The sequence below is a fragment of the Marmota flaviventris genome, chromosome 3, assembly GCF_047511675.1.
Source record: "Marmota flaviventris isolate mMarFla1 chromosome 3, mMarFla1.hap1, whole genome shotgun sequence".
NCBI classification, from domain to species: Eukaryota; Metazoa; Chordata; class Mammalia; order Rodentia; family Sciuridae; genus Marmota; species Marmota flaviventris.
This window is the reverse complement of record NC_092500.1, coordinates 157,899,648-157,917,372: the sequence shown is the minus strand read 5'-3', so window position 1 is coordinate 157,917,372 and position 17,725 is coordinate 157,899,648.

Here is a 17,725-nt window from a genome sequence, read left to right as displayed (position 1 = left end):
TATAGAATGGTTAAAGTGAGGTTGATCAGGGATAGAAGTTTTGGACCAGCCTCTCTGTGTCCTGAAAGACCCAATCATGTCATCATGGTCCTCTCTGCTTCAGACCTAGAGAAAGGGGTTGTTCTGGGATCATCTGAGAAGCTTACTACTGTCACAGTATTATTGAAATTGGTGTCCCATTTATCCACTTGACCAAATGAGAACCTGACAGATCAGGAGACTGGTTGGTGAGCTGTTCCACTCAAAAAGAGATAGATTCTGCCCTGAGTTGGTGCATATTCCTTGGGCAAAGAATGTGGGAGTGTTTTCTTCAGACCATATGTGAAAAGTGGGGAGAGTACTTACTTTTCTGAAAAAAGTTAAAGGTACATTGTCTCCTGAAAAGTCTACAGAAAGGTGACACAGTGATCTAATCGGGGCAAAAATAAAGATAGACCCTACATTCTACCTTAGTCAGAAACATGATTAATATAAGTTGAATAAACCTAATAGGGTACAGGTAGTTTCTAATATGTAACCAGGGAGGTAGTTTAATCTGATAAAATTTATTCCCAAAGAAGTGACATGAAGAAATTTGTTTTCATGTCTGGAGATGATCCTAGCTTTCATGGTCAGTGAATTAGCAAACTGAGGTCACAAAATGGCACAAAATCTCTCAATGTTGTGGGAATGGGTTAAAAAAAGTGAAAGTTTCCACATAATTGTGTAGTTCCGCCTCACTGAATCATAGTAAAACACTTATTAACAAGAAAATGTATTTATGACCTTATCAAAAATTTGGGTCTGGGCTCTTGGCACCATCACAAAGGGATTGCAGTGCTCAATATGGCAAGGTAGGCTGACCACTCAGTATATTCCAAACCCTGTTGCTTCTCTATCTCACCCCAATATATACACTTCATTGTACTTTAAATAAAGAACTAATGCTCTAGTCTAGGAAGTATGAATAAATTATAAATGTGATGAGGCATTTCCACTTGACCATATTACATTAGACAGATCTACTTAATGTGTTTTGAAATTTACACTCATTCATAAAAGAGATTATACAACATATTTCATGCATTTTCAAAGTTTTTATATTCGACCTGCACTCTGAGATCATGAATTGCTCTTTTAGCTGAACACATTCCTACCTACACCTTCTGTGATTAGCTGGTGAGCTGGTGAGCTCCCTCTCCCCTTCAGTTCCCACAAAGAGTTCACTTTAATCAGGAAGCTGCTTCCAGATTTTAAAGCCTTGAGTGGTATCCTGCTCTATGCTCTAGAGAATTTTGCTCCATGTAATTTTTGAGCAAAATTTATCTATATTTAGCAGAAAATTGCTGTAGTTATACAATTATTTTTTGGATAATATTATAGGATATATATATATATATATATATATTATATATATATATAATATATATATATATATATATATAATATATATATTATATATATATATTATATATAATATATATATATATATTAGGATCCATCTATCTATGTATATATGTGCACACACACATACACACATATATGGCTATGCAACTGTTTTTATAAAATAGGTAACAATGAAAAAATTTTAAAAGTCATTGACATTACAGTTTTAGTTCTTACCTTTCAAAGTCATAAAGAACAAAAGTTTTCCACAAAATGTACCTTGAAGCTACTGTGTGAAAAAGGAAACTTATCTAAAATGCCTGTTGTTTTAAACTCTAAGAACTATTGCATCAGAATTATTTAAAATAATTTGAGAATGTCAAGATTAGCACTTCAACTCTATGTTGATTGGGAATTAATTATGAAAATATAAAAATAAGACCTTTTTTCCTTTAATATTTTGGCTCTCAATCTTGTATAGGTTGATCAACCATCTCATTACATTGTTCTTGAGAGTTTCATCTACACTATTAAGAAACTAGGAATCTCCAATTATTTGATATTTTTGTGTATAATTTCTTTTTCTTTGTAGTGCTGGAGTTTGAACCCAGGACCATGGGCACCCTATATAAGTGCTTTAACACTGATACACCCCAGCACTTTTTTTAACATTTTAGTTCAATTCAGGATCTCGCTAGATTGCCCAAGCTTGCATTGAACTTGCAATCCTCCGCCTCAGCCTCAGCACCACCCCTCCCAGCTTATGGATAATTATCTACATCTTTTACAATGTTTTCCTCAATTGCTTTCCCTGTGCCAATTTGATTTGCCTTTGTTCTGTGATTTATGAATTAATGTTAAAAATAGATTTAGGATGGCAGTGAATATTTATTATCCCCTGTGCCTTACTTCTTTATAAAATAAAGTGCTATATGTGAGAAAAATTTAGTTTACTTTAGTTCTTTCTTGATTCCATGTAATTTTTTGTTCATCAGATCAACTCATGCCCATGTAAACATTGGGCAGAGTATTCATTTTTTTATTGAAGGAACAAATAACATACATTGAAAGCTCAACTGGGAAATGTAATGTACCTTTGTAAAGAATTAAAGCAGAAAGTTCAGCCAAATTAGAATGCATAAAATATAGAAAATTACTGTTTGAACATTTATCTGAGGAATGATATAATTGTTCTCAGGAATACCTGTGTTAGGTGATTTATAGTTTTCTACTTTCTTTTGTTCTTCATAATTATATTTTCAATTTAAGGGTAATTTGCTTACATGGGGTGATTTTATTAAAAATGTAAAATTGCATTATTAAATTAACAATTTAAATACACCAGCTCCCTCTTTTAAATGCATAGTCTTGATGACTGTAAATGTTTTGTTCATAATTATTGCCTTCATAATTCATGTAAGCTGAAAGCGTAGTGAATTTGTGGAAATCACACTACCTAACATTACCTTTTCTTCAGCATCACCAAATTAAATCCCCAATAAGTCATATTAACATATGACTAAAAAAAACTCCACCTGGAAACTAGAATTTTGCAACATTATATGACTTGCTTAGTTGATAGCATTTCGAGCATCAGCAATTATGTATTCAATGATTAATTCCATAATTCAAGCAACACTTTTTAAAGATCAACTTTCCTCATTCTAGTAGAGTTCATAGAATTAGAGAAATCACTAAGCGTTTAAAAATTCCCAATTATTAAATTTCTTTGCCTAAGGATTGACTACTGAAGAGGAAAAGACACTCCTCTGTCTTGTAAGAGATTTTCCATGTCAAATATTTCACTGGATTTGAAATTTTCGAGCTGACACATTCATGCTAGAAAATGATTACCCAATAAAAACATTAGGGGTAACACTGATGGCACCTCCCCTGCCCCAGACAGACCTCAAATGATTCCAGTTCTGGTAGAAAACAGATCTGAAAAGGATTGTTCAGGAGGGAACTGATAAGGGTGTTGAGTCTCCACAGACTCCAACAGTGAGAAGACATTAGCACTTTAAGTCTTAAAGGGCCACAAGCAAAGAACTTGTGGCATGACTAGACAGTGAACCCTGAGCCCTCCACAGCACAAAAAGGAGGTAGTAAAGGAATAGCTGACTGGAGAGGTGAGTGACAGAATGCTCTTAGGATGTAAAATCGGACAGCTGGATACTTGGAGAGACTTGAAGTTCAGTTACAGGAATAGAAAATAAGGACAGAATTTCTTTACCCCAAACAGAGACCAGGGTGTCATGAAAGGGAAGGGGCAACAGAGAGAGAGAGAGAGAAAGGAAAAGCACTTTATCTCACACCTTCAAAACAGCTAGAAAGAAAAGAAGACCAAATTAGAGCATCAGAGCCAATGAAGGAGGTCAGGCAGTGTAACCCAAATTGTTGCCTGAAAATGGTACTGGGCACAGCAGCGATTTTGTGGAGCCCATGACTAGCCAGCCACCCTAGAAGAAATTACATCAGCATGGTCTCTCCCACCTTCAGATAGCAACAAATTAAACCAGAGGGAGTACCCCTTCAGCAGATGTCTCAATAAGCCATCTAAAACATGCAGCCACAAGCCAAAAGTCGCTGAAACCCTCTTCCCCTCACCAAAATCAAGGTCAGCGAGGAGGCACAGAACCACCCCACTTAGCATAGCTTCTGCAGGAGCTCAGGCAGAGATAGAAATGGATGCCCACAATTCAAAATGGCAGGAAGTAGCCCTCAGGTGCAGGTGAGATACACCATTCATGTGTAATACACTAGAGAAGCTAGGGAGAGGTGGAACCTACCTCAACATTGTAAAAGCTACATATGACACACCATACAGGTCAAGCCAAGGCCAATACCATACAGAATGGAAAACAAAATCCAAAAGCAGTTTCTCTAAAATCAGAACAAGAAAAGAATGTCCACTCCTACCACTTCTATATGATATAGTTCTTGAAACTCTAGCCAGAGTAATAGACTAGAGAAGGAAATGAAAGGGATGAAAATTGGAGAAGTCAAATTATCTGTTTGCTGAAGACATGACCCTATATTTAGAAAACCCTAAACCTCCAACAGAAGAATTCTAGAGCTGATAAACAAATCTAGCAAAGTAGCAGGATATAAGATCATAAATAAATGAATTGCTTACCTGTACTACAGAAATTATTATATAAAAAAGAAATTAGGAAAGCTCTTGTATTCACAATAATCTAGCAACAACAATTTAGGAATAAATCTAAGCAAGGAGATGAAAGACTTCTACAATGCAAGCTATAGAACACTGAAGAAAGAATTTGAAGAAGATCTCAGAAGATAGAAAGATCTTCCATGTTCTTGAATAGGCAAAATTAATGTTGTCAAAATGGCCATACTTACCAAAAGCATTATACAGATGCAATGCAAATTCTCATCAAAAACCAATGACATTCTTAACAGAACTAGCAAAAACAGTTCTCAAATTCATTTGAAAGAATAATAAGAGGACCACTTTAAATTATACTAGAGAGATATGATAACACAAATAGCATAGTACCAAAACCAAAACTAGAATAGAAGACACAGACAAATACATATCAGTGCAGTCATCTGATACTCAACACATGTGTCAAAAGTGTATGTTGCAGAAATGATATCAATTTCAACAAATGGTGCTGGGAAAACCAGATATTCATATGTAGAAAAATGAAACTTGATCCCTATGTTTCATCCTGCAAAAAAGTCAGCTCAAATTGTATCAAAAAAACCTAGGAATTAGACCACAAATTGTACTACTAGAAGAAAATGTAAGCTCAACCCTCCAACATACTGACTTAGTCATCAATTTCCTAATTAAGACTCTTCCTAACAGGACTTCTAAAGTGCAAGAAATAAAACCAAGAATCAATAAGTGAGATGGCATCAAATTAAAAAGCGTCTGAACAGCAAAGCAAAGAGGAACAGGAAGTAAAAGCCTACAGAATGGTAGAAGACCTTTGCTACCTGCTCCTTATGGAATTAATACACAGAATATATAAAGAACTCAAACAACTTAACATCTCAAGATCAAATATCCAATATATGGGCAAAAGAATTAAAGAGTCATTTTTCAAAAGAAGAAATGAAAATGGCCAACAAATACATGAAAAAATGTTCAACACCTCTAGCAATCAGGGAAATGCGAATCCAATCTACATTGAAATTGTATCTCACCTCAATCATAATGGCAATTGTCAAGAACACAAATAAAAATGTTGCTGGGAAACTGGGATAGAAGATACACTAATATATTGTTTGCTAGGACTGCAAATTAGTACAACCACTCGGGAAAGCAGTATGGAAATTCCTCAAAATAACCAGGAACGGAACCACTATATTACCCAGCTCTCTCACTCTATGATGGGATAAGAGCTAAAATCAGTACACAATAAGGATACAGCAACATAGTGTTCATAACAATGCAATTCACAATATCCATCCAAGTTATGGAACCAGCCTATATACCTGTCAACAGATAAATGGATGAAGAAAATGTGGTATACATAAACAATGGAAGATTAACTCAGCCATAAAGAAGAATGATATTATGGCATTTGCTTGTAAATGAATAGAACTAGATACCATCATACTAAGTGAAATAAGCCAGACTCAGAAAGTTAATGGTCAAATCTTTTATTATACAGTAAGAAAACCAAAATAAGGGATAAAAAAGTGCAGGAAGGAGGGAATCTCATGAAAATAGAAGAGAGATCAGTGGAGAAGTGGAAGAGGATTCAGGGTTTATTGGGGAAGGGGGTGTGGGAAAAGGGAGGAATGGTGGAATGAATCAGACCAAACTTTTTATTTGTACATATATGAATAGACCACAGTGAATTTCAATTTTATCTAAATCTATAATGCAGTAATCTAAAAAAAATCTATAGATAAGTATAAGGAAGTTCAGTAGAGGAAAAGGAAAAGAGGGAGGGAGGAAGGGAGGAAACAGTGATATGCTGGGGACAGAACTGGAGCAAACTGTGTTCCATGCTTGTATAATTATGTGGAAATGAACCCCAAATAAATGATGATTAATTCCTGGAATGTTTCTTGGAGTTTTAAGCCAAGGAGACTGCTAAGGAAATGTGGCAATATTGGCAGATGACTTCTAATTTAAACCTTATTTGTATTATAATAGAAAAACAACTTTGCATGATCCATAAAATCAAAATATTTTTTGTGCAGAAGCAAACAAAAATTTTATAACAGAATAGGGGTTAGAGAAAGAAAAGGGCTTTGGGGTCCCAGACTACGAGTACCATGGATTAAGGATAGAAGGCATCATGGAGAAAAGGCCTATGAGCTGTACTTTGAAACAAAAATAGAAATTTAAGTTGAAGGGATAAATATAATGGTAGGCCAGTTGGAGTCTGATGCACTTGTATCAAACTGCTCAGAGGACAATTATCAAATTAGTTCATTAATGTAATTACTCCTAGCCAGAACCCTTTCTGTTATATCTTGATTACCAAGCAAAGAATATGAGGACTATAAATTTGTTAGTATTCATAATAATAAAAGTTTATATGTGTATTGTAATGTCTATACAGATCACAAAATATTTCTTGACAAAAAAAGTAGGTTACTGCAAACGGTATAAAGTGAACCTCAACCCTATGGTATCTGACATTAAATATGGAATGTTAATTTACCAAAAACTCCTTTTCTATTTTTCTTATTTAGAAGAGTTCACTAAAGCTTTCAGTACACTAATTAATTGCCAAATGATCCAGAACTTTAGCTCTAAGAATAAATTTTTCCCTTCCTTGAAGGAAGGTCTTACACTGTGTTATTCTTATTGAACCCTTCCCCCAACTAAAATATTAAGGCTTAACTACAGACATGAGGATGCCCTTTCTGTCAGTCAGTAAGCTTACTAAACCCTCCATGTTCTAAAGATATTCTGGGCCAACTGGTCAGCATGAAAGGCAAGAGTTTCTCTTATATACAAATAAATCATTGCCAGGAAAGAGTATTATCAAATTCAGATGTGTTCTTGGTTCAGCTATGAAGTATAACTTATCACACCTTTCTTTTTCTAAGCAACTAGAAGGATCTAAACTTCCTAAAGAAGCATGGTGGCTCCAAACATTCATGAAACAAATGCTGGAAAGCAGAACACAGGGCCTAGTGTAGGAAATTCATTTTCAACTTTTCACACTCCCTTAGAGTACTTTCAGGGCCACATTTTGCTCTGGGATACCTGGTTCTCATTGAATCCAAAGACTGCTGCCTACAATGAGTTCAATGTGACCATAATTTTCAGAAAGTTTTATTTCTTAAAAAACACACACACACACACGTCAAAGAACTCAAAATGATTTGCTGTCTTGAGTTAAATAGTGTCATAAATTTCAGGGACGTATTTTCTGTTTTTCAGGCTTTGATTCATTTTCGTTTACATTTGCAAGATAGGAAAGAGGTGATTATCTAGACAATTTCAAGCCTCCAAATTTTGTTTGATCTTTCCAGTAAAGGGAAGTCAATTGTTTTATATTCTAAAAGCGATAATTACCTTAGTTATGTACCCATCATGTGTAGAAGTTACCAGAAAAGACAATACTTAATGATAAACCCTTCAATATAATTTCATAAACTTATAAGTGCACCATGTTTTATGTGTGTTGGCAGGAGCAAGACAAATAGGCAGAATGGGGTATTGTATGAACTATCAGGCTTTGGAGTGCTGTGATAAATGAATCTATTAACACATAATGTTCCCATTTACTCTAGAATTATCTTAAGACTGAATTATAGGCTAAAGCTATCCTCATTAACCCTCCAAAGAGTGGCTTGTAAAATAATATTACTCACCATAACATTAATTACTGGAAATATCAATTATAAAGATGTGCATCAATTCAGAATATTTTTAGGTGAGAGGAAATTTTTCTAAGTAGAGGTGAAATTTAATTATAAATTTTCAACTTATAGACTCTCGACCCTCTCATTCAAATAATTTTCTTTCTTTCTTTTTTTTTTTTTTTGGTGCAGAGATTGATATACTAAAACCTTTATGTACCAAAGCTTTCAGCAAGTTGATTGAAGCTCTAATTGGATTAGACCCTTTATTATATCAAGAGAAAATAAATGAAGTGAAGCCAAATATAAGATTTCCCTTCTCCAGCCGCTACTCAGCCTCTCTTTCCTTTAGGTAACTCTTGTGTACAACTGAAGTAATAATGAGATTAATCTCCAAATATTATTGCCAGTGTTAAATGAAAATTACATGCAAAGATCTTGGAACAAAGCCTGGAACATAATAAGCTCTTGATAAAAAGTTTTCGTTCCACCTTTTATAAATTACATAGGCTTTAATAAACATACGTTCAGTAAGTTTTCAATAGATCAGTGTTTGCTTTTGTGGACATACATGCAATGTTTATTGTTGAATTTACAGACTCTATTTTAAAGAGCTTTTGAAATATTTTTTGTAAAGAACTTATAGGAACATGGAGACTGAGACAAGGGAGACCTCAAGTGATCATAGCAAATTCCCATTAAAGCTGTAAATAGAACACTGGAGTTCTATCTTCCAGTCCAGTGATCAGACTAATAGGATAGACTTTAGGGAGATTTCTAGTTTCTTTAAAGTGACAATATTCTTCACAGACTTAGAACTTCCTGGAATGACTCACATGGGGCCTCTTAAGAAAGATGTGATAAAGCTTTCAGCCACATGGCCTCGTTTCAAGAACCTAAAGCTTTGTGCCTCCTCAGAAATAGAGCTGCCAAAGACAATTTTGTTTCCAGTGTCCCCTGAAATACTGCATACAAAACTTTTTGGTTTTGTCACTTTCCAAAAGAAAACAAATCTCATTAATTTATCTCTTGACATACACAACTAGAGAAAATTTGCTAACAGATATATTGGTCAGATTATACGAATCATGAGAAATAATATGATCCCTGTCCTCATGGAAAAACACCCACAGTTAAGCTTCCCTACCTGTTCCTGTTCCCCAAATAGCTTAACTGCAAACAACCAGCCTTTCTCACATAACTTACATAAGATTCATGGATGCCCCTCACATTTACCCATGACAAGGTCTGACAGATCTCCAAATTTCCCTTCTTGGTTTTATAAGTGATTAGCTGGACTGTTTATGCCCATTGACCAATCTAGACAAAGCACCTGCTAACTTGACTTTACCAAATGTTAGATTTCTTTCCTTTCTCCTGTTCTTGCACTTTGACTCACTGTGCCAAAGCCAGCATCAGCCTGAGGTGTGGAATAACACTTCCTTAACAGATCCTCCCCTCCAGGGAATTTTTTTTTTATTCAAAAGTCAGATCATTCTACCTTCTGATCATACTAATTAGCTGCACCCAGGTTTTTTTTCTACCATTATTTACTCCTGCCTAAAATAAAGAAAATGCCTTTATGTCTGATCTCAATGGAATTTGCAGATCTCAAGATCATAGCTGCCTCCCCACTAAAATACAATCCTTTTCCCTATTGGCAATACCTCCCTTCCCCTTATTGCAATATTCTTCCAAATAATGTGTCTGCTTATCTACGTTCAAATTTGGTTTTATTTGACAAGCCAAAGGTCACAAATGAAAGCCTAGAGATTAAGGTCACAGTGGATTATTTTCACATCTAAAATGTGAAAAGTAGAACTCTTCCAGTCTCTGATTTTATAAAACACTAAAACTACAGAATGCATATCTATAAGTTGCACTATTATTCAAGACTTCCAAAGCAGAAATCACAACATCAGTTTTTCAACTCCAAGACACATTTCTCCAGCAATTAAAGAAGATTTTAAAGCCAAGAGAACAGAGAATGAAGATTAATTAATAGACACTGTTTTTGTTGAGAATCATCGATATTCAGTGAGTCTCACCCCCTGCACCACCATCACACACAGCATCCAATGAAGGAAGTAGATCTTAAAAGGGAGTGTTTGAAGATATTGACATGTGACTCCTGCAGTATAGACACAGGTATGCCTAAATTCCATGTGAATAATATAAAAGATAATCAATTAGATTGCAAAACACTTATAGAAGGGCTAGAATTCAAGTGGGTTCATCAGGAGATTTGAAATCCCAAGTTCATTAAAGCATGTTATTGTTTATATGTGACGTGTCCCCCTAAAGCTCACAAGTGAGACAATGCAAGGTTTGGAGGAGAAATGATTGGGTCATAGCCTTAACCTAATCAGTGAGCTACTCCCCTGATAAGAATTAACTGAGTGGTAACTAAAGTGATAGAGTGTGGCTGGAGGTGGTAGGAATTGGGGGTATGGTATAGGGTATATATGTTTGCATCTGGCAAGTGGAGTCTCTCTCTGCTTTCTGATCAACATGTAAGCTGTTTCCCTCTGTCACATTCTTCCGCCATGATGTTCTGCCTCACCTTGAGCCCCAAGGAATGGAACCAGTTTTCTGTGGACTAAGACCTCTGAAACCATAAGCCCTGTAATAAACTTTTTCTCCCCTAAAATTGCTATGGTCAGGTCCTTTAGTCACAGAAGCAAATAGCTACTAAAACAAGCAAGAGGTGGAGTTTCATTTGCCATGAACTAATTGTGGATCCTCTGATGGAAAGATTCCTTTAGTTACTCAGGACCTATTTAAAAAAAAAAAAAAAACAAGAGTAATACATCTCAACAAAGAGAAGCAGAGAGTATCTCCTGATTTCTAGAATGCAGAACAAAGAGAAAGTTAACATCCAGAAAATAACACATTACTCCATTAAAGAAATTGCTCTGACATGTCTCAGCAACTGGGGGCTCTAGAGAATTCACAAATGTTCTCAAGAGAGTGTTCAAACATCTATCTAGCTTAGAAAACATGCCATATGCTTAAAACAGGAGCAATTGGGTAAGATTTCCACAGTTCTTCATGTATTTTTTCTTTCCTACACAATGTGTCTGAAGAGTGTATCAGATGGATAAAGGAGGTAAAGAAAAAATGTCCAACATTATAATTTTGGGGTGCTCTCACTAGTTTATTCAAATAGTTTATTTTCAATTTTTATTTGAGAATACTATTTTGCAACTCAGTACAGATAAAAGTTAACTAGTAGAGAAATAATTGTAAGGCAAATAATATTTATCCATGTAAGTGCAAATCACTGGTGTAATATAGTTGATGTGGACATTGGACATGGACCAGTTTTACCAGTTTTTTCTTCTGCTTGTAAATTTATTTCAACATTCTAACAAGAAAATAATCAATAATTTCTGTGATAACAGGGACAACTAATATAAAAATCACTAAATTTAAGTTGTGCTGATTAATTTTCAAGGCTGTTACTTAATTCCAACATTATAGATATGTTAAATTTCAAGATGATATGTGTTTGACAGAGGATGATTTCAATCAAATTCTTTTTTTTCTCTAGACAGAATAGGGGTTACTTATTTTTGTATAGGTCACCTTCTACTTAAAAATGAAAGTGACAATCATGAATCCCTGAGTGCTTCTCATCTTTGTATGCATTAGGGGAACATGAGCTCCATTTAGACACTCAAAATGCTTAGTATTCTCAAATAAATGATAGGTTGAATGAAACCCCAACATAGAGATTTATTAATTACTAATAGGTTGAAATCCAAACCCTACTTTCTTGTAAAAGTTGATAGCCATGCAACATATACAACATGTAGCATTTTATTACAAAATCCTGGAGAAAAAAAGAGAATAAAATAATAGAAATGACCAAGACAATTGAGAAGTCAATTTAAATGTTGGACTGCTTTGAAATATAATTTTATTTTCTGAAAAACATTAAGGTTTCCTTTCTTAAGTTTTCAAATAATCTTTCTCTGTCCCTTAGTGTTTTAGTGCTCCAAATTTAATTAATGTGATGGTTTACCCATGAAGGAAGGCCACCAAATTAAAAAATAGTTTTCCATAAGCATTTTTTCAGATAGATTCATTCTACTATCATATTCTGTATGAAATTTTTGGTATTAAAACAATAAAATCTGAAGGAGATACTTATATAGAGAACTGTATTTGAAAATTTGAAAAATCTGATAGAATATATGCACAGTAAATCTACAGAGAACATATTTTCTACTTCAGGTAGTATAAAAGTCTAGTCTGGTGATAATAGATTGCAGAAGGAATTCTCATGTTTTTATTAGTATATAAAAACAATAACAAAAGTTCAAATATAATATAATGTTGTTGAAGAATAATAATCCACTTTTTATATATAAAATATTAACATCCTAAATAAATTGATATTCTATGTAGCTGAAAGAGAAATAAAAATTAATGAGAATATTTTGACAATATTTTCCAACTGCAAAAAAAATCAACAAAATAATAGGACATAGCAACATATAAAACATACTAACACATATTAGTGATAACTTTATTCATTTATTTCATCAACAAATATTTGTTGGCTTCCTTGAAGTCATTAAGGGATTTAGCAGAAAATAAAACAGATTAAAAATATCAGCCCTAATTGAGTTTATTATGTATTTGGGGGAGAAAGTCAATAGACAGATGAAAAATAAAGTAAATGTTAAAAGCATTATTAAGTGACACGAATTAAGACTGCTGCGAGGTAGAAGGTCCATATGTTAGCAGAGTTGCTGTTTGAAGTAGAGTCAGTGTGGGGGGCGGGGGGGGGGGGGGGCTTCCCTGAGGAAGGAGACTTGTTAAGAGATCTAAAAGTTGAAAGTCAAGTGGATATGCAAAGAAGCACATTCCAGAAAGAAGGGCTATTAGGTGCCAAAGGTTTTGAACAGGAGGCTGCCTGAAGTGCTTCAGGCACAGTCAAGGTGGAACAGATGTGAGAAAGAGAAAGAGATGATGGATTAAAAAGATAAGGAAGAAGGGCATTAAGTACCTGTCAGTCATTTAAGCAATTCATTTTTTTTCCCTTGGTATGAGAGACTTAGGACTATTTTGTTGTACTTTGATATGCCTGCATTTTAAACACTCTTACCATGGAACATAAAAAATTAGAACATATGATTAATTCCCACCTACTCATGTCCTAACTACAACAATCAACCAAGACCATTCTTGTTTAATCATATCCCTATTAAAGTTCCAGGGTTATTTTCAAACAAATCCCAGATGTGATATATTCATACCTACAAATACTTCAACATGTTTCTCCAAAATATAAGGACGTGTTTTAACAGTGAAAAAAATCATTATTATAGCTTTAAATATCTTTTCAAATAATCCCTTCATATCAAATATCTAGTAATATTCAGGCAACCTACATTTTTTTATACTGTTTGTTGAATACAGATCAAAACAAGTTCCGCATTCTATATTTGCTGACTTGTCATGGAACTGTTGATTTCTTGGCCAACTTCTCAGCAGATGAAAGTGCCAGATCAGCAAAAAAGAGTCAGTCTTAATTTTTCTATTTCTGGATATGAAACTAAAGGACTGAACAATGTGAGCCCTTAGCATTTAATGGCATCTGACAAAGTGACTGTCTTACATAGCTGTTTTCCAGGAAAATCATTGGAACTTGTAAAAAATTTAAAGAAATAATTAAAATATGTAATTATTTAAATAAAATAACTAACTGAAGAAAAATTAATTGATACAAATTCTTTACCATGATAAAGCAGGATTCTGACAAAATATTTTATCACAATAGCAAATATAAATTGAATACAAAGGCAAGTTGATATTTTACTACTTTCCCTAGGACTATAACAATTCCAGTGGTTTGGAACAGAAAACCACAACCAAAGCCATAGATTCACCTTTTATAGGCATAGATTACCCAAGATTAATTATCTTATTAGCATGCTAGCTGGTTGGCGTTCTAGCTCCTAAACGATGGTAAAGAAGTTAGAATTTTAAAACTTTAAAAAGATCTAATTCTGAGATATCAGATTATTGTATTACACAATCATTAAAGATCATTGAATTTTTACAATATTAGCATACACTGTGGGTATTAAAATTTTCACCAAATTATTGCCTTTCAAAGACTGGTGAGCATATAAATGACCCAGGTTGAAAAGCAAGCATAAAGTAATAACAAGTAATGAAGTGTTATTAAGGAAATACAAAATGACAGAAAAAATAAAAGTATGTTATAGCTGTACATGTCACAATTGCTAACTAAAGAGTACCCTAGAAAGATAAAAAATAAAATATTTTAAAATTGGAACAAAGAGACACTTGAAGACTTTATGCATAAGATAAAAACAAACAAACTCAGTTGCTTAAGAAGAGGAAAGAAAATAAGGAGCCAATATTAGCAGGTAGCTCTGTTGCCTCCTGTCACCTCCCCTCTGCTCTCCTCTGATATGAACTGAAGATGTGAAGGTCAGTCCCTTGCAACTCAGTCTTTCTGTGTGCCAGTGGGTTAGCCCTCATTCAAACCTGGTCAGGAAGTGCAAGAGATTTCATTTCTCAAGGTCCCACTAGAACATCGTCCCAGGAGCAGTAAATCCATCATAGGTTCAAAAGGGTTTTTCCTTCTGTCCCATCTATCCCTGTTCTGCCAACCCTACCTCCTGGATCACATTCTAAGTAAACTACCTGTACCAACGTCCTGTGCTTGGCGCTGCTTCCAGATGAAAATACACCCAAATCCTCACTCACAGCAGCATTAGGACAAAATTTTCTTAATTAAAATTTTGTTTGCATTACCCTAATATAAACATCAAATTAAGAATGACTTCAAGATAATAGCTCTCCTTTAGTGTTTCCAGTGTGAGAGAGAAACTGAAAAATTGGAGAAGCTTTGGTTTGGACATGGTCCTTTAACATTTATTGTATTCATGATGGAAATGAATTGGGATTATCTGACCATTAAATAAAATTTCCTCTTTTGTTCATGAATGCATCCCCATACTGAAAAATAAACTTAATTAAAAACACAATTACCCAAATTATGATTCATGCATTTTCAGAAATGACAGCTTAATGCCAATACTCTGCAATTAATTATCATTGTTATCAGAATTTTCACATGAACTCTCATCAAGTGTCCAATAAAATAGGCTGATTTGTGCCAACCATATTTTAGTGTAGACATTAAACTATCACAACTGTAATACCTCCTCAAAACATCTGTTTACTAATTGAAATCAGATAACTGATAACTGCTGCCTTTAATATGGCTAAACCAAGGGGTATTCTGCCAGTCTTCTACTGTGATGAAGTGATAGCTTCAAGCTATCATTTCTCTGTGCTTTCTTATCAGCTCTGAATTTTCTTCCTGGCAAATATTTGAAATTTTCCTATTATTGCAGCAGTCCTCTGTGAATAGATCTTCTACAGGGAAGAGATTGCAATCCAGATTATTTAATTATTACATTATGTCAGTGTGCCTCCAGCTAGTTGATATCTAAGAAATATTCTTCCAATTAATTGCATAGAATGGCATGACTTCAAGCCCCTAAACAGTATCATTTGATACAAACTATTATCCAGGTCCTGGCAAAGATTCAACTAAAGAAAAAGATTCCTGATGGCATTCCTTTTAGGAATAGGCCAAGGTTCTTACATTTCTTCTCTTCCTTCTCTCTTCCTTTGTGCTTACACAAATTATTATTATAGTTTGGATATGAGATGTTCTTTAAAAATATGTTAATGCAGGAAGCTTCAGAGGAAAACAACTGGACTGTGAGAGCTGTAATTCAATTAGTCCATCCTAGTTCAAATTGCCTGGGTGGTAACTGTAGGCAGATGGTAACTGCATGTCAGGAAGAGGTGGATCACTGGAGGTGTGCCAAGGAAAGGTGCACCTCTCCATCTCCTGGCCATTGTGAGGGGAGAAACACTTTTCCACCATGCCCTTTGTCATGAAGTGAAGCATCACCTTGGGTCCAGAGTAATGGAGTCTGCCATCTATGGACTGAGACCTCTGAAACCGTGAACCCCAAATAAACTTTCCCTCCTCTAAGTCATTCGTGTTGGGTATTTTGGTCACAGTGATGCACAAACTAAATAAAGCAATTATGTATAACATACATCAAATCAAATGACCAGAAAAATCCAAAGTGCTTCTGAATTAATTGTGCTCCCTAAAAAAAAAAAATGCATTCACAGAACAAAAATTTAGTCTTTTGTTTCAAATTAAGAATGAACCCTATGAAAATACTTTCCCATTTCTTATAATACTACTTTTTAGCATTATATTTTTCAAGCTAAGTATTCTCTGATAAGAAAGACACATACGCACTAAATTTATATTAGCAATAAAAGATTTTTATTTTTATTTGATCATATGTTTATACTTGCATTTCCTATATCTTTATTTTGGTTAGACAATAATCATTAATTTGCATTTTAAAATTATATTCTCTTTCATTTTTTATTGCCATCAGTCTCAGGAATCCATGTTTACCAATACTGTTGCCCTACTACAATCTCCCTGCTGTTCTTTCACTATGTTCAAGATATGGGCTGTGAGAAGCAAATATTATCTCAATGAATGAAATACACTCCACAGTTATATGACTTCAAATTTAGAAACAAACTGAAACACACATACATACACACCCACACAGAGTAAGTTTTTACACTGTAAGAGGAGAGAGGCAAAGCTGGATATATTTTTCATGAACGTTGGGGAACAGATTCTTAAACTTGGGTTAAAGAAGAATACTTTCATGTCTAAACTCTCTGCCACACACAAGGTATTAAGCTCAGTGTTGACTTGTATTATATTGTCCAATATTATAATTATCTCAAGAGAGAGACATGATTATTTTTATTTACAACATCAAATAACTGAGGACCAACTGTTTCTGTTGATTTACACAGGGTCACCTAGAAAGTAAGCTGAGGAGCCTGTATACCAAAGAATGTTTGTTCCACTATCTTACTTAGAAAATTTTTGTGTATATAATCATGTGTGTTACATATATAACAGGCTAGAATGTATACACAAAAGTTCAGGCACAATTCTTAGCACCTAATACACTTATTGCATTATCATCACAAATCATTTCTTATTCTAATTCCATTTTCTTTTCCTCATGGCAAATCCAATCTCTGATGATTGTTAAAATTCCTTCCAAATTCACATTGTCTATCATACCAGAATCTTCTTTTTCAAACACTGCTGGGTTTTTAAATGATTTTATAGAAGGCATCTGTATCATCTTGTAAGTGACCATTTCAGCATACAACAGAAATTATTAGCCCAGCAAAATTATTCACCAAAATTATTCATCATTAGGTGTTTTTTTAATGACTACATGCTGCTTTTTATTAGCGCCTTTTTGAAAGACATTGTGTCCATACTGCAAATTTTTGCCATAATTTTATAACAGTTATGGCAACATTTATGCTTTCTTTTACCTTTTAAAACTTTAGAGCCTAATTATCTGTGCATATGAAGTTGTTTTAGATTGATATTTGTACAAAGTATGTATTTGTGATTTAAAACAAAATGAGATGC